The sequence below is a fragment of the Capricornis sumatraensis genome, chromosome 4 (assembly GCF_032405125.1).
Source record: "Capricornis sumatraensis isolate serow.1 chromosome 4, serow.2, whole genome shotgun sequence".
Classification (NCBI taxonomy): Eukaryota; Metazoa; Chordata; class Mammalia; order Artiodactyla; family Bovidae; genus Capricornis; species Capricornis sumatraensis.
The window spans coordinates 103,030,166-103,047,368 of record NC_091072.1 but is presented as its reverse complement, the minus strand read 5'-3'; the positions used below and the strand labels follow the sequence as shown (position 1 = coordinate 103,047,368).

The following is a 17,203-nucleotide window of genomic DNA, read 5'->3' as shown; positions in this document are numbered from 1 at the left end:
TAATGTCTCTGCTTTTCAATATCTAAGTTGGTCATAACTTTTCTTCTAAGGAGTAAGTGTCTTTTAATTTCATGGCTGCAATCACCATCCGCAGTGATTTTGGAGCCCCCCCCCCCCCCAAATAAAGTCTGACACTGTTTCCACTGTTTCCCCATCTATTTCCCATGAAGTAATGGGACCAGATGCCATGATCTTAAATCTGAAATGAAGAACCAGTCAAGAGAGATATAATTCATTCTCCTGGGACTGACTGATGAATCAGAATTGCAAATTGTGATTTTTATGTTTCTCTTCCTAAACTACATGTTGAGTGTGATGGGAAACTTATCCATCATCCTTCTTATCTTGCTGGATCCCACCTCAAGACTCCCAGGTATTTTTTCCTCAAAAATCTCTCCCTCTTGGAAGTTTCATTAACAACAACCTGTATTCCCAGATTCCTGATAGCCATCGTGACTGAAAACAAAATCATTTCCTACAATGGTTGCACATCTCAGCTATTCTTTTTTCTGTTATTAGGCATTACAGGATTTTACCTACTGGCTGCCGTGTCTTTTGATCGTATGTAGCAATCTGCAAACCCTTACATTACCTGATCACTATGAGCAAAAAAGTGTGCTGCCAACTTGTACTCAGTTCATGGGCAGTGGGCTTTCTGGTTACTTTTCCACCAGTGCTCTTGGGAATGAAACTGGAATTCTGTGTTTCCATAGTAATTGATTATTTTGTATGTGACACTTCCCCTGTGCTGCAGATTTCTTGCACAGACATTCATATCCTAGAATTGATTTCATTTGGCTCAGCTGTTGGAATACTCATGGTCACATTATTGTTAGTGATGCTTTCCTATACATATATTATCAAGACCATTCTAAACATTCTGTCTGCTCAGAAAATAGCAAAGGCTTTTCCCACATGTTCTTCTCATATGATTGTAGTCTCCCTTACTTATGGTAGCTGCATCTTTAGTTACATGAAGCCATCTGCAAAAGAAAGGGTGACTCTGTCCAAAGGTGTAGCTGTTCTTTATACCTCAGTTGCCCTGTATTAAACCCTTTCATTTACACACTAGGAACCAGCAAGTGAAACAAGCTTTCAAAATATACCTCAAAATATTTACATGTTTTTCAATAAGGGAGGAAAAGTTTAACCATGAAATAATGGAGAAAAGCAAAAAAAAAAATTTTAACATTTTACAATTTAATTAACCTGTCCTTCATTAGGGCTTCCCTGGTGGCTCAGAGGTTAAAGTGTCTGTCTCCAATGTGGGAGACCCGGGTTTGACCCCTGGGTTGGGAAGATCCCCTGGAGAAGGAAATGGCAACCCACTCCAGTATTCTTGCCTGGAGAAGCCCATGGACCAAGGAGCCTGGTGGGCTGTAGTCCACAGGGTCACAAAGAGTCGGACATGACTGAGTGACTTTACTTACTTACTTCAATTTCATTTAGACTTCTTAAAACATTTTAACCAAGGCTTTCAGCATAATGCACTTTACTTTCTTATCACTGTTGATAATTTGTGTTTTCCTGTGTTACAGTGAGTCCTTTCTTCACGTTGTCAATACAAATGTCGAATTTTATTTTCTCTACAAGACATGCATGGTTCTGACTTTTAAAAACTATTACAATTATATATTAATCATATACAAATTTTATTGATGTAAATATTATTAATAATATATCCTACCACCAGGGTTCTGAAGTTTCCCGGGTGGTGCTAGTGGTTAAGAATTTGCCTGCGAATGAAGGAGATGTAGGAGACATGGGCTTGATCCCTGGATCAGGAAGATCACCTGGAGAAGAACATGGACACTCACTCCAGTATTCATGCCTAGAGAATCCCATGGACAGAGGAGCCTGATGGGCTACAGTCCACAGTGTCGCAAAGAGTCAGACACGACTGAAGTGACTTAGCACTCACACACTACTGGACCTCTAGGAAGTATTGATGCTTTAAATGCAACTTGCTGATATCACAAGTCTGATAACTCAAAGTGTTATTCTTTTGGCCAATCATTGAAGGCTTAAATTTAGACGTCTGTATGAGCTTGATCAAGGTTCTCAAACTCTATGTTGCTGAGTTTCTCCAGTTATGAAATAGATATAATAACAATAATTTTATTTTAATGTTATTTTGAGGATGAAATGATACATTATATAAACTAATGCACAATCTGCATCTGGCCTACACTGAACTGTCGAGAAATGTTAGTTGCACTTGAGAGAAGATGTTGCCTCAGCTGAGATAATATTTAACAAGTCAAGGGAAAAAAAGACAGACTTCAAATCATAAGAAACTTTTATGTCCAAAAACATACTTGTTCTGTAGCTGGTAGTCCTAAATATTTGGAAAAAATAAGAGTCACCTACCTGGTTAGCTTATTTAAATTTAAAGTTAGTGTTCTCATCCCTAAATATATATTTTCAGTTTAACTGGAGTATAGAAACATAGACTATAGGTGACTCAGAAGCCAGTAGTTCATATATAACCAGATTTTCATTTTAGAAGGATCACTCTGTTAACTGTATTGAAGACAGATGTCCAAATGTTTGCATCAAGAAGACAAGGTAGAGGGCTAATATTTATACTAAATGCATTATTTGAGGATTAAAATAAATAGTGTCCACGAATTCAAATCGCAGTGAGATATCTCCAGAGATCTTTAGAAAAAACTGAGATGAACTGTTAAGAATTTGAATATCTGAGAAAAATTAAAGGGTGTTTAAATAATGAATTGAATCTTCTTGGAATTTCCTCTCTGCTCACTCCTGTTCCCCCTATAGCTCAGCGGTAAAGAATCCACCTGCAATGCAGGAGCTGCAGGTTTGATCCCTGGGTCAGGAAGACCCCTTGGAGAAGAAAATGGCAACCCACTCCATATTCTTGCCTGGAGAATCTCATGGACAGAGGAGCCTGGTGGATTATAGTCATGTTCAACTCTTTGCAACCAAATGCATTTCTATAAACTTTGACCCTGTACATGACTCAATGACTAACAGTTTCACTTTCCTGTACATACTCACTTAAATATATCAATATAATGACTTTTAAGAAAGGATTATGGTTATATACTGTCAGATCCTTTTAAAAAAATCTACAAAATCTCCTTAAAATGTATAGATTTCCATTCTGGATATAATATTCTATCAGAGAAAAACATGTGAAAAAAATCACAAAGGTATTTATTTAATTGTAAGACTATTATCTATGTGTACCTGAAGAAACAATTTTAACTGAGTTGTTTTCTGGTTCATTTTACCATTCTTAAGCCAACACTATTATCCATCTGCTCTTCTATGGGAAAATAGAGGAGTAAGTACTTATTGTTTTCAAGGCCCTAAAAACCTCCATCAACAGAGTGTTTGCATTCAATAAGTCTTAAAAAACAAACAAACAAACAAAAAAAAAACACAGGTTTGAACTCAGGTCTCTTGCATTGCGGGCAGATTCTTTATCATCTGAGCCACCAAGAAGACCCTTTCAAAAAGCACCAAAATCTTATTATATACATGATTTGTGAAATTTTTTTTCTTCTTTGGGTTGTATTTTCAGTTTCTTCACAGTGCCCCTTGATCACTAAAGCTTTTATTCTGATGAAGCTGTTAGGTAGTTAGAATAGGAAACAGGAGTCCAGAATGGTGGTGGCTAAAAGACAAGGAAGGAAAAAGCCTGCAAAAATAGAACAAAGGAAGATCTGAGGACCGGAGTGAGGACCTCAGGTAGAGCAAACAACACTCCTGTCTAGCCCAATTTACATAGTGCAGGCCCAGGGGGAGAAAAAACATAAAAAGAGGAGTCAAAGGGCTGGGGGGGGGGTCTCTCTCTCTCTCTCTCTCCCACATGCTGGGGTGCTCTTCTCTTCCTGTCTTTGGGTCGACATGTCCTCACACCTCGAGGATGGATTTTCCTGCTATTATCTAAATAAAACAGAGCTGTAACATGGAGCTGTAACACTGATTTGTCTAAGAGCTATAACACGGTCCATTCAAGACATGAGAGCTATAGCACAGTCTGTCCAAGACCTGAAAGCTGTGACATGCCGAAGGCTTTAATGGCTGTCACTCCAAATCTTTGTTGTGATGAGACAGAACTGAGGCGAATACACTTGCCTGACAAAGCCATGTTAATTTTTTTTCTTTTGCTGTTTGTGCTTTTGGTGTCCTATTTAAGAAATCATTGCCTAATTCAAAGTTACAAGGAGTTATGTGTATGGTTTCTTCTAAGAAATGTATACTTTTAATGCCTATAATAATATTTTTTTTTCTTTTGAGTTGATCTTTATATACAGTCTTTTCTTAAAAAAGATTTGGTTTTCTTTTTATTTATTTATTTGTTTGGTCTCTAGTGCGTCTTTGTTGCTGCATACTATCTTTATCTAGTTTGCAGTGGATGGGGGCTACTCTTCATTGGAGTGCTCAGGTTTCTCATTGTGGTGGCTTCTGTTCTTGTGGAGCACAGGCTCTAGATACATGAACTTCAGTGTGGAGCACAGGCTCTAGATACATAAACTTCAGTGTTTACAGCTCTTGGGCTCAGTAGTTGTGGCCTGCTGGCTCTAAAGCACAGGTTCAGTAGTTGTGGTGCATGGGCTCAGTTGCCCCTCAGCACATGAAATCCTCTTGGATCAGGGATGGAACCTGTTTCCCCTGCATTGCAAGCCAGACTTTTAACCAGTGGACCACCAGGGAAGCCCTATATATAGCCTTTATCTATGGGGTGAGATAGAGATTTATTTTGCATGTACATATCTAGTTTTCCCAACATGGCTTTTTACAAAAGTTGTTACTTCTTTGAATAATCTTTTCACTCTTGTTAAAAATCAATTGATCATAAATGTGTGGTTCTACCTTAGAGTTCTTTGTCTATTCCTTTAATCTGTATGTTGACTGTTATGCCAGTATCACAGTCTCTTGATGACTGTAGCTTTATGATAAGTTTTCAAACTGGATTTCTTTCTTTTTTAAAAATGGAACTTAGTGCATGGTCTTCCTGGTAGTTCAGTGGTAAAGAATCCACCTGCCAAGCAGGATTAGTCAGTTCAGTCGCTCAGTCACGTCTGACTCTTTGTGACCCCATGAATCGCAGCACGCCAGGCCTCCCTGTCCATCACCAACTCCCGGAGTTGACTCTACTGTCTATCAATCAGGTCAGTGATGCCATCCAGTCATCTCATCCTCTGTCATCCCCTTCTCCTCCTGTCCCCAATCCCTCCCAGCATCAAAGATTTTTCCAATGAGTCAACTCTGTATGAGCTGGCCAAAGTACTGGAGTTTTAGCTTTAGCATCATTCCTTCCAAAGAAATCCCAGGGCTGATCTCCTTCAGAATGGACTGGTTGGATCTCCTTGCAGTCCAAGGGACTCTCAAGAGTCTTCTCCAACACCACAGTTCAAAAGCATCAATTCTTTGGCACTCAGCCTTCTTCACAGTCCAACTCTCACATCCATATATGACTACTGGAAAAACAATAGCCTTGACTAGACGGACCTTAGTCGACAAAGTAATGTCTCTGCTTTTGAATATGCTATCTAGGTTGGTCATAGCTTTTCTTCCAAGGAGTAAGCGTCTTTTAATTTCATGGCTGCAGTCATCATCTGCAGTGATTTTGGAGGATACACAGGTTCAATTCCTGGGTCTAGAAAATCCTCTAGAGAAGGAAATGACAACCCACTCTAGTATTCTTGCCTGGGAAATCCCACTAGACAGAGGAGCCTGGAGAGCTATAGTGCATGGGGTTGCAAAAGAGTTGAACACAAGTTAGCAACTAAATAACAACAGCAATAAAGAATACTTCAGGGCGCACATAATGATGAAACTATAGAACACAAATGCAGTCCACAACCTTCTTGACACATTGTGAGTGGTTACTGTGAAAACATTTAACAGAAGTTTGAGAATAACTTTTATATGCTACTGCTGCTAAGTTGCTTCAGTCATGTCTGACTCTGTGCGACCCCATAGATGGCAGCCCATCAGGCTCCCCCGTCCCTGGAATTCTCCAGGCAAGAACACTGGAGTGGGTTGCCATTTCCTTTTCCAATGCATGAAAGTGAAAAGTGAAAGTGAAGTCGCTCAGTCGTGTCTGACTCTTAGTGACCCCATGGACTGTAGCCTACCAGGCTCCTCCACCCATGGGATTTTCCAGGCAAGAGTACTCTCAATTTCTTCTCTGTGATGACATCATTCCTTACAAAATACTGTATATATGAAAACACTAAGTTGTAGGCTTTTTGCTGAAAATAGTATTCAAGAGTGATTATTTTACCAGGAATAAAAGTTTCTATGTAATCACTCTGGTAGTTTTTCCTATTGTCAGCTGGCACAACACCCTCAGGTAGAGGATAAATCCTTCCCCTGGGGCTAAGGAATGTATACATCTATATATAAAACTTAAATTCTAAATATTTATTTATGGTGCTACTATACTAAGTAATCTATAAAATAATTGAAGTATAGATTATACCTCTTTCCTTCATTTACCCCAGTGTACAGTCTGGCACCATAGGATAGAGACAGAAAATCAAGGAAACAGATGGAGAGCACAGAAATAAACCCATGTTTACATGGTCATTTAATTTACCAAAGAGGCAAGATTATAAAATGGGGAAAAGACAGCTTCTGCAATGAATGGATGTTGGGAAAACTGGATGGCCACATGAAAATCAATCACACTGGACTACTTTACTACACTTTTTGCAAAAATAAAGTCAAAGTGAACTGAGGACTTGAATGTAAGACCCCAAACCCTAAAACTAGTAGAAGAAAACTTAGGCAGTACAGTCTTTGACATAGATCTTAGGAATAATATTTAGGATATATCTTCTCAGGCAAGGACAACAAAAACAAAAATAAACAAATGGGACCACATCAAACTAAAACGTTTTGAACAGTGAAGGAGACTATCAACAAAAAGAAGAAACTGCCTACTGAATGGAAAAAGCTGTTTGCAAACAATAGTCTCATAAAAGATTAATATTCAAAAGTATACAAGACTCCTACATCTCAACATGAAAAGAAACAAACAATTAATAGTGGACATAGGACCTAAGTAGACATTTTCCAAGGAAGAAGGTCAATACCATGTGAAAATGTGCTCTGTATCACTAATCATGAGGGAAATGCAAATCATAACTACAATTAGGTATCATCTGCACCTGTCAACATCGTTAACAAGATAACAAAAATAGGTGTTGGTGAGGATATGGAGAAAAGGGAATTCTTTGCACTGTTGCTGGGAATGTAAATTGGTGGAGCCACTATGGAAAACATTTTGGAGCTTCTTAAAAGGATTAAAAATAAACCTTGCATAGGACCCAGCAGTTTTATTCTTATATTTTTTCCTGAAGAAAACAAAACACTATTTTGAAAAGATGCATGTGCCCTTATTTTCATTGCAACATTACTCATGATGGTCAAAATATGGAAGCAACCCAAATTCCTATCAATAGGTGAATAGATTAAAATATAAACACAACATTGCTAAGTCACTTCAGTCGTGTCCAATTCTGTGCGACCCCATAGACGGCAGCCCATCAGGCTCCTCCATCCCTGGGATTCTCCAGGCAAGATCACTGGAGTGGGTTGCCATTTCCTTCTCCAATGCATGAAAGTTTAAAGTGAAAAGGAAGTCGCTCAGTCGTGTCCGACTCTTAGCGACCCCATGGACTGCAGCCCACCAGGCTCCTCCGTCCATGGAAGTTTCCAGGCAAGAGTACTGGAGTGGGTTGCCAGTGCCTTCTCTGAAAACACAATATTACTCATCCATAAAAAAGAATGACATCTTGTCATTTGGGATAACGTGAATGGACCTAGAGAGTGTTATATGTGAAATATACGTGACAAAGAAAAATAAGTACCATATGATTTGAATTACATGTGACATAAACAAAAACTACAAATGAACAAATATAACACAACAGAAATAAGTGTCATAGATAAAGAGAAAAAAGATGGAATGGGGTTAAGGGATGGTTGAAACAGGTGAAGAGGTACAACATTCCACTACAGAATAAATGAGTCATGAAGATGAAATGTACATGGTTGGAATATAGGCAGTAATAATGTGTTATCTTTGTATGATGACCAAGGAGGTCAAAAGCACATACTTCCAGTTACAAGTCTAAATAATTACTAACGGTGTAATGTATAGCATGATTGCGATATTTAGCACTGCTCTATATTTCATATTAATGTTATTTAGATAGTAAATCCTAAGAATTCTTATCATAAAGAAAAAATAATTTTTTCTTCAATCTAGAATTGATACGAAATGATGGATTTTCATTAAACTTATTGTGGTAATCTTTTCATGTATGTAAGTCAAATTGGACCATAAAGAAAGCTGAACACTGAAGAACTGATGCTTATGAACTGTGTATTGGAGAAGACTCTTGAGAGTCCCTTAGGCTGCAGGGAGATCAAACCAGTCAATCCTAAAGGAAATCTGTCTTGAATATTCATTGGAAGGACCGATGAGCTGAAACTTACATACTTTGGCCACCTCATGTGAAGAATCAACTCATTAGAAAAGACCTTGATGCTGGGAAAGATTGAAGGTAGGAGGAGAAGGGGACAACAGAAGATGAGATGGTTGGATGGCATCAACAGCTCAATGGACATGAGTTTGAGCAAACTCTGGATGTTGGTGAAGGACACGGAAGCCTGGCATGCTGCAGTCCATGGGGTTGCAAAAAGTCAGACATGACTGAGTGACTGAACAACAACACCACCACATTAAATTCAAATAATGTTGTATATGTTAATTACATCTTCATCTAGTAGATGAAGAAAAAACTAAAAACAACAAAATCTCAACAAATTGAATACAGAAAGAACATACCTCAAAAAAAAAAAAAAAAAAAGAATGTACCTCAACATAAAAAGGCCATTTATGACAATTACATAACATCATACACAGTGAGGAGGTTTGGAAGCTTTTCCTTGAAGATTAGCAACAAGACAAAGGTGTTCTTGTTCACCACTCCTATTCACCACAGCACTGGTAGTCCTGGCCAGAACAACCAAGAAAGAAAAAGAAATAAAAGGCATCAAAATCAAAGGAGAATTAAAAATATTTCTGTTTGCAGATGATATGGTATTATATATAGAAAACCCAAGAAAACTGTTGAGTTAATCAACAAATTCAGCAAAATTGCAGGATAAAAAATATACATACAAAAATCAGTTGTGCTTGTATATGACAACAACATACTATCTGAAAAAGAGGTAACATTTAAATTCCACTTATCACAACACAGAAACAATAAAATACTTAAGAATAAATTTAACCAAGAAGGTGAAAGATCTATAGACCTAAAATGATATGACATTATAAAAAAAATTGAAGAAGTCACAAATACATGGAAAAGTATACTCTTCATTGATTCTAAAAATTAATATTTTATGTGTCCATAATACCTGAAGCCATGTATAGATTAAATAAAATCTCTATTAAGATTCTAATGGTATTTTTTCAGAAATAGAATTCATATTGACATACAAAAGACCCTGAATATCCACAGCAATCCTGAGAATAAACAAAGCTGGAGACATTACATTTCTGAATGTCAAACTATTTTACAGAGCTATAGGAACCAAAGCAGTGCGCTCCAGGTATAAAAACGTGTACATAAATTAATGAAATGTAATTGAGTGCTTCAAAATAAACCAGTGCCTCAGTGGTCAAATAATATTTTACAAGGAAGTCAAGGATACTCAACGTGTAAACATGTACCCTCAATAAACGTAATTATGAAAACTGAATATTTAAAAGAGTGAAAGTGGACCCATATCTTACAGTACACAACAAAAAATTAACTGAAAATTGATTGAAAGCCTAAATGTAAGACCTGGAACTATGAAACCCTGAGACAACATAGGAGAAAGTTCCTTGACATTATTCTTGGCAATGATATTTTTTTAGATATGACACTATAGCACAAGCAACAGAAGTTACTTTTTTGAAAAATTAATTCAAGCAAATAATATCTAGCAAGGCTAACCAAAGAAAAAGAAAATACACAAACTACTAATATCAATAATGAAGTAAGAGGTATATTCATGATCCCATAGGTATTAAAAGGAAATAAGGAAAAATTATAAATAATATTATGATCATAAATATGATAAATGAAATGAACCTATTCTTGAAAGACACAAACTTAAGAAACTCACTGAGGAAGGCATGACTAGCCCTACATCTATTCAAGTGTGTGAAGGTGGTGTTAAAAATCTTCCCCAAATAAAAAAATTTACTAACTTTTTATTAGCATTATCCTAATCTGAAACCAGAAAAATAAATTGTAAGGAGAGGAAACTACAGCTCAATTATATATAATACAATAATATCTATCATATATATAATATATACCTATATATATATATATATATATATATATATATATATATTCCTTCCTGTAGAGGAAATTACAGCTCTATATCTGTCTTAAACACTGATGAAAGAGTTCTTAACAAACTCTGATTAGTAGTCAAAATACAGTAATATATATAAAACTACTAATTTGATTAGTCGTTAAAATACAGTAATGTATATACTGTAATATATATTATATATACAGTGATATATATTATATATATAAATACATATATGGATAACCCAAACTTTTATATATATTAACATTTTATATATATAAAAATCAAGTTTGGTGCATTTCTTTTCTTGGCTTAAGATGCATAAAAATGAGTTAAACAAAGGCCATTTTCTCCACATTACTTAGCATTATAATGCAAAAAGATATATGTATGAGTAATTGCAATAGAGTAAGATAAGTGTGCAAAGTTTTAAGAGAGCAAAGAACAGAGGGCACCTAATCCTGGCTTTGCAAACCGGGGAAGATTTCAAGGAATATATGACATTTAGATAAAACCTTAAAGAAAAATATGTGCATGTATGTGTGTATGTCTGTGTGTGTCTGAGAGAGAGAGAAAGAATGCCTAGGAATTATAAGAAATGATGAGAAATTTGATAAGGTCAGAGCAGAGGTCACACAGGCCCTTGGTTCCAGAAAGATGCCATGCACTTAAGCAATATTTCAAGAGTAACGGAAAGAGAAATAAGTGTCCAACAAAACTATCTGCATTAATGGGAATGCTCTGTAATCTGTGCTATTCAATATATTAGCCATTAGCCACATTTGGCTTTGGAGTACTTGAAATGAAATTAATGTAACTGAGGATTTGAGTTTGTAGTTTTTTAAAACATAAATTTATTTATTTTAATTGGAGGTTAATTACTTTACAATATTGTATTGGTTTTTCCATACATCAACATGAATCCACCACAGGTATACACGTGTTCCCCATCCTGAACTCCCCCTCCCTCCTCCTTCCCGGTACCATCCCTCTGGGTCGTCTCACTGCAACTAATCCATATTTTTATTTAAATAGCCACACATGTGACTTATCACTTATACCGTGAAACTTACAGTCTAGTGAGAATGAGACCATGTTAGCAATTAAAATATAACCACTACTGCAAAGATGAAGTGCAAGGCATAATGGAAACATGTAAGAGTTTGGGAAAATCAAAGATTCAGGGAATACTGCCATAAAGAATAAAGTAGATTTATCAGATGACTAGAAGAGAATTGAAGTTCCAAAGAAACCACTTCCAAGAGGCAGATCATCAGACTGTTGAAACAAATAAACGAAAAACACAAGTATGCTCCAATGAAAAAGTGAAAGTGGATGTAAGGCAGCAGGTCTGAATAGAAGGAGGAGATTCAATCTTACAGGACTTTTTTAAAATTAGACTCTTTACATTGAAGTCAAAGAAAACTCCTTTTTTTGGAATTTGAGAATTATGATTTCTCATAGGCAAGGCAATATTTCAGTTGAGTCAGTTATTTTCTCAGCTTAAAGATGACATACAAATCTTGTTAATGAGAACAATGAGCTAGACAGAATCTGTTAATGGAATAACAGGACATTGATGCTCTTAGCAACTCACTGTCCAAACTCTCATATTGTCTCTAGCTCACAGATGTCAGGGCAATTAGTTATGCATTTAAAAAGCAAACAAAAAAATCCATATCTGATATAATAATAAATTCTGGATGGACCAAAGACAAAAATGTAGAAAGCAAAGTAATAGAAGTGAATATAAGCAGATATTTATAGAATTTTGAAATACATGGAAGGATGTACTGAGAAGAATAGGTCCCCAAGAATTCATGACAGACTGTACAACTTTCATAGTTGAACCACTCTATTAAAAGTTAAAAACGAAGGCTCGTCTCTAAAAACATCCTGCCACAGATATATTCTACTAATAAACAAAAAGACAACAAAGCCAAGTAAAAGTGAACACAAGTTAAAACAGACCATTAGTTTGCATTCCCACCAACAGTGTAGGAGGGTTCCCTTTTCTCCACACCCTCTCCAGCATTTATTGCTTGCAGATTTTTGGATCGCAGACATTCTGACTGGTGTGAAGTGGTACCTCATTGTGGTTTTGATTTGCATTTCTCTAATAATGAGTGATGTTGACCATCTTCTCATGTGTTTGTCAGCCATCCATATGTCTTCTTTGGAGAAATGTCTATTTAGTTCTTTGGCCCATTTTTTGATTGGGTCGTTTATTTTTCTGGAATCGAGTTGCATAAGTTGCTTGTATATTATTGAGATTAGTTGTTTGTCAGTTGCTTCATTTGCTATTATTTTCTCCCATTCAGAAGGCTGTCTTTTCACTTTGCTTACATTTTCCTTTGTTGTGCAGAAGCTTTTAATTTTAATTAGATCCCATTTGTTTATTTTTGCTTTTATTTCCAGAATTCTGGGAGGTGGATCATAGAGGATCCTGCTGTGATTTATGTCTGAGAGTGTTTTGCCTATGTTCTCCTCTAAGAGTTTTATAGTTTCTGGTCTTACATTTAGATCTTTAATCCATTTTGAGTTTATTTTCATGTGCGGTGTTAGAAAGTGATCTAGTTTCATTCTTTTACAAGTGGTTGACCAGTTTTCCCAGCACCACTTGTTAAAGAGATTGTCTTTACTCCATTGTATATTCTTGCCTCCTTTGTCAAAGATAAGGTGTCCATATGTGTGTAGATTTATCTCTGGGCTTTCTATTTTCTTCTATTGATCTATATGTCTGTCTTTGTGCCAGTACCATACTGTCTTGATGACTGTGGCTTTGTAGTAGAACCTGAAGTCAGGCACGTTGATTCCTCCAGTTCCATTCTTCTTTCTCAAGATTGCTTTGGCTATTCGAGGTTTTTTGTATTTCCATACAAATCTTGAAATTATTTGTTCTAGTTCTGTGAAAAATATGGCCGGTAGCTTGATAGGGATTGCATTGAATTTGTAATTTGCTTTGGGTAGTATACTCATTTTCCCTATATTGATTCTTCTGATCCGTGAACATGGACTATTTCTCCATCTATTATTAGTGTCCTCTTTGATTTCTTTCATCAGTGTTTTATAGTTTTCTATATATAGGTCTTTAATTTCTTTAGGTAGATATATTCCTAAGTATTTTATTCTTTTCGTTGCAATGAAACAACGTGGAGATTCCGTTAAAAATTGCAAATAGAACTGCCGTATGACCCAGCAATCCCACTGCTGGGCATACACACTGAGGAAACCAGAATTGAAAGAGACACATGTACCCCAATGTTCATCGCAGCACTGTTTATAATAGCCAGGACATGGAAACAACCTAGATGCCCATCAGCAGATGAGTGGATAAGAAAGCAGTGGTACATATACACAATGGAGTATTACTCAGCCGTTAAAAAGAATACATTTGAATCAGTTCTGTTGAGATGGATGAAACTGGAGCTGATTATACAGAGTGAAGTAAGCCAGAAAGAAAAACACCAATACAGTATACTAACACATATATATGGAATTTAGAAAGATGGCAATGATGACCCTGTATGCAAGACAGCAAAAAAGACACAGATGTGTATAGCGGACTTTTGAACTCAGAGGGAGAAGGAGAGGGTGGGATGATTTGGGAGAATGGCATTGAAACATGTATACTATCATGTAGGAATCGAATCACCAGTCTCTTTCTGATGCAGGATACAGCATGCTTGGGGCTGGTGCACGGGGATGACCTAGAGGGATGTTGTGGGGAGGGAGGTGGGAGGAGGGTTCATGTTTGGGATCGCATGTACACCTGTGGTGAATTCATGTCAATGTATGGCAAAACCAATACAGTATTGTAAAGCAAAATAAAGTAAAAATAAAAATTAAAAAGAAATAAAACAGACCATTAATGGATGAGAAATAGAAATAAAAATGTTCAACCTATTAATTGCAGAATACGAAATTTAAAGTAAGATTGACTTTTATACACTACTAGAACTTCCCTGGCAGCTCAGTTGGTAAAGAATCCGCCTTCAATGCAGAAGAACCCAGTTTGATTCTTGGGTCAGAAAACTCTGCTGGATAATGGATAAGCTACCCTATCTTTTTTTTTTTTTTTTGTAGAAAATTCCTTTATTATAGTGCAAATAACTTTCAGCAGTGACATCATAACGCTAAAACACATTTAGCAACATTTTACATCACGCAGTAAATAAGAAAGCGTTTCTTTGAAAATGTGTCATCATAGGAACATTATTTCTACATTAATAATGTAGCTGGAAAATGCCAAGGGTGTTTCTCTCAAGGCAAAAGGGCCCCTGCCCTCTTTTTGGATATTTTCTTAATACAAATGAAAGGATTTGCCATTTTAACAAATCATCAACAATTCTAAGAACGATCCCTCTGGAGGTTTTGAACTAAGGTTGGCATGATTTGAAATGGGGTTTCAAATTTTTTTAAAAAATTAAGACAATTCTGGGATAGCCCAGAAATAGAAGTCACTTCTATTAACTTTTAAGTAGATATATACATTCACTCCAATTTTGATGCAGAAATGAACAGATTGTCTAAAGCCTGCCTATTATTCCCCCAGAGCCTGATTGTTATTTATGTTCCTTGGTTTTGGTCATATTGCAGAATTAGGGCTCTGGTCTGGAATAACACCTTACATACCCAAATGCTTTCCTGTGAAGCTTAAAATTGCACTTTTCATCCTGAATTTCCACCTTAGACCTCACATGCTGATGAAAGGTATCCATTGAATACCACTGAAGGCTACCACTCCAGTATTCTTGGGCTTCCCTGATGGCTCAGCTGGTAAAGATTCTCCCGGCAATGTGGGAGACCTGGGTTTGATCCCAGAGTTGGGATTATTCTGCTAATTTATACATTATCACTTTAATCTTTACAGTATACTATGAATGAGGACTGTTAGGATTCTCATTTTATGGGCAGAGCAATCTCAGAAAGGTTAAATCAAGTTGGAAAGTTACAGAGAGCTTGGCTCTCTTTAACCTCAAAACATAGTCACCTAGGCACCATGATGCGGTCTTTATGATATTTGTATTAAATTAATTGTGGCATCATTTTCATCCTTCTATAAAATTTGTGAATGAATCCAGTACTGATTATCATGCACTGAAAGAGTTCATTCTTGTCTGCAGGAGAGAAATTTTGAAGTATCTATCAAAATTTAGTATATATGTTACATCAATACTTCTATGTATGCAAAAAAATGCATAAAAATAGACAACATTGTAACCAATGATGTGAAATTAGTAGAAGACTAATTCCCTAAATCTCAATCAAAATGAAATTACCAAATTATATACATTTCCTCTGGTATTCTATGCAATCATTATAATGAGTTCCATCTAGATAATTTGATAATGAATAATATCCATTACATATTATTAACTGAATATAAAAGAAAATTGCCAAATATTTTCTGTAATAAAGTTGGATTAATGTAAGAAGAAAAAAATGTATCTCTGAGAGTATGAATGTGGCTATGTTTAGAGCTGAATATAAAGAAAAATATGTAGCAGACCACAGTACAAAAATGTAATACTATATAATTGTAAGCTTTGAGGGCAAACAAAAATTCATTTGGAAACATAAGGGTCATCCCATAAGTCACAATGTACTGATTTGATACTGGTTCTCTCATACTTGATTCTCATAACATTAAGCATATGTAACTATTAGAATGAAAAATAGTAAAGTTTCAAGTACTCTTCATATTTTTAAGGATATTACAATGCTTTCTTTATTCATTCATTCTACTTTGTGCTGGTGGAGATGTGAAAATGAGTGAAACATAGGTACTACCCTTAGTGAAGGTTCCACTGTGGTGTAGCTCAGCCCTGTATTCAATCTGCCCCAAAGGAACTGAGGATAAATTACCTCCCAAGTGTGGACTGAGTGCCATGTGCTTATTAGAGAAATTTAAGTTCAACTTAAGGAAAACCAACTGGTTGGCACACTTTTCCTTTTATCCTGCTCTATTCATTAGCTTCTGGAAAAGTGTATGTCATGACATCACTACGTCTCTTGAATTATCTCTTCTTACACCCTTTCTATCATCCCTCTGGTTTCAGAGATTTAAGCAGTGACCAAAGAAGGTAAAATCGTTTACTCTTTTGGTAATAGTCAATCTTCATCTTATCCAGGGAGCTTTGAAATGTTTTACCTTCCAGTCATTAAGCAGTGTTTCTTCAACTTTTCCTTCGAGAACTCTCAGGATTACAAGAGTAATTTCTTAAAGTTTCAGTCAGGACAATGTTTATTTACCTTTATATGGCAAGATGAAAGAAATGAAAAACAAATTTTTGTAGCAGAGTTTGTGGAAAATATCCATGAAATCAAGCCTGTGTTTTCTCTATGTGAGATACTTTTATATAATGGAGACAAGGATGAGATAATGACCAAAAAATCTCCTAAAGTATAATACAAATGCATTACATCTCATATTTTAAGTAAATAAAGAAAATCTGGGATTATATTTCTGACTGGAATCATTAGATGTATCAGAAAGTATGAATGTTCCCAGTTTTTAAATGTATATTTCACCTTTTTTCCATCCAAAAGTTTTTTTTTGTCAGAATAAATTGCTTTAACATATTTACTATTACTTGTTTTGTATTTTAATATTTCAACCATTGTTCAAAACACAGCAGTAGTTTCTGCCTTTTGATCTGCCAATTTTGCTAATATGTATAACAAAATATGTTTATTCTTAAAGGAAGAAAATGCTGATTGTTAGGAAGGACTTAAAGAGCAAATGAAGGTACTATACGAGCTTTGATACTTACCACCTGCTGACTGTTCTAGTTCACGCTATATAAAGAAAATAAATACTCATAAGAGC

The 17,203-nt window shown here is 35.9% G+C and overlaps 1 pseudogene; it reads left to right on the top strand.

The window, feature by feature from the left end:
* The first annotated feature begins 204 nt into the window (after positions 1–204).
* LOC138078680 (olfactory receptor 6C6-like) lies at positions 205–1,208 on the top strand (annotated as a pseudogene).
* The last annotated feature ends 15,995 nt before the right edge of the window (positions 1,209–17,203 follow it).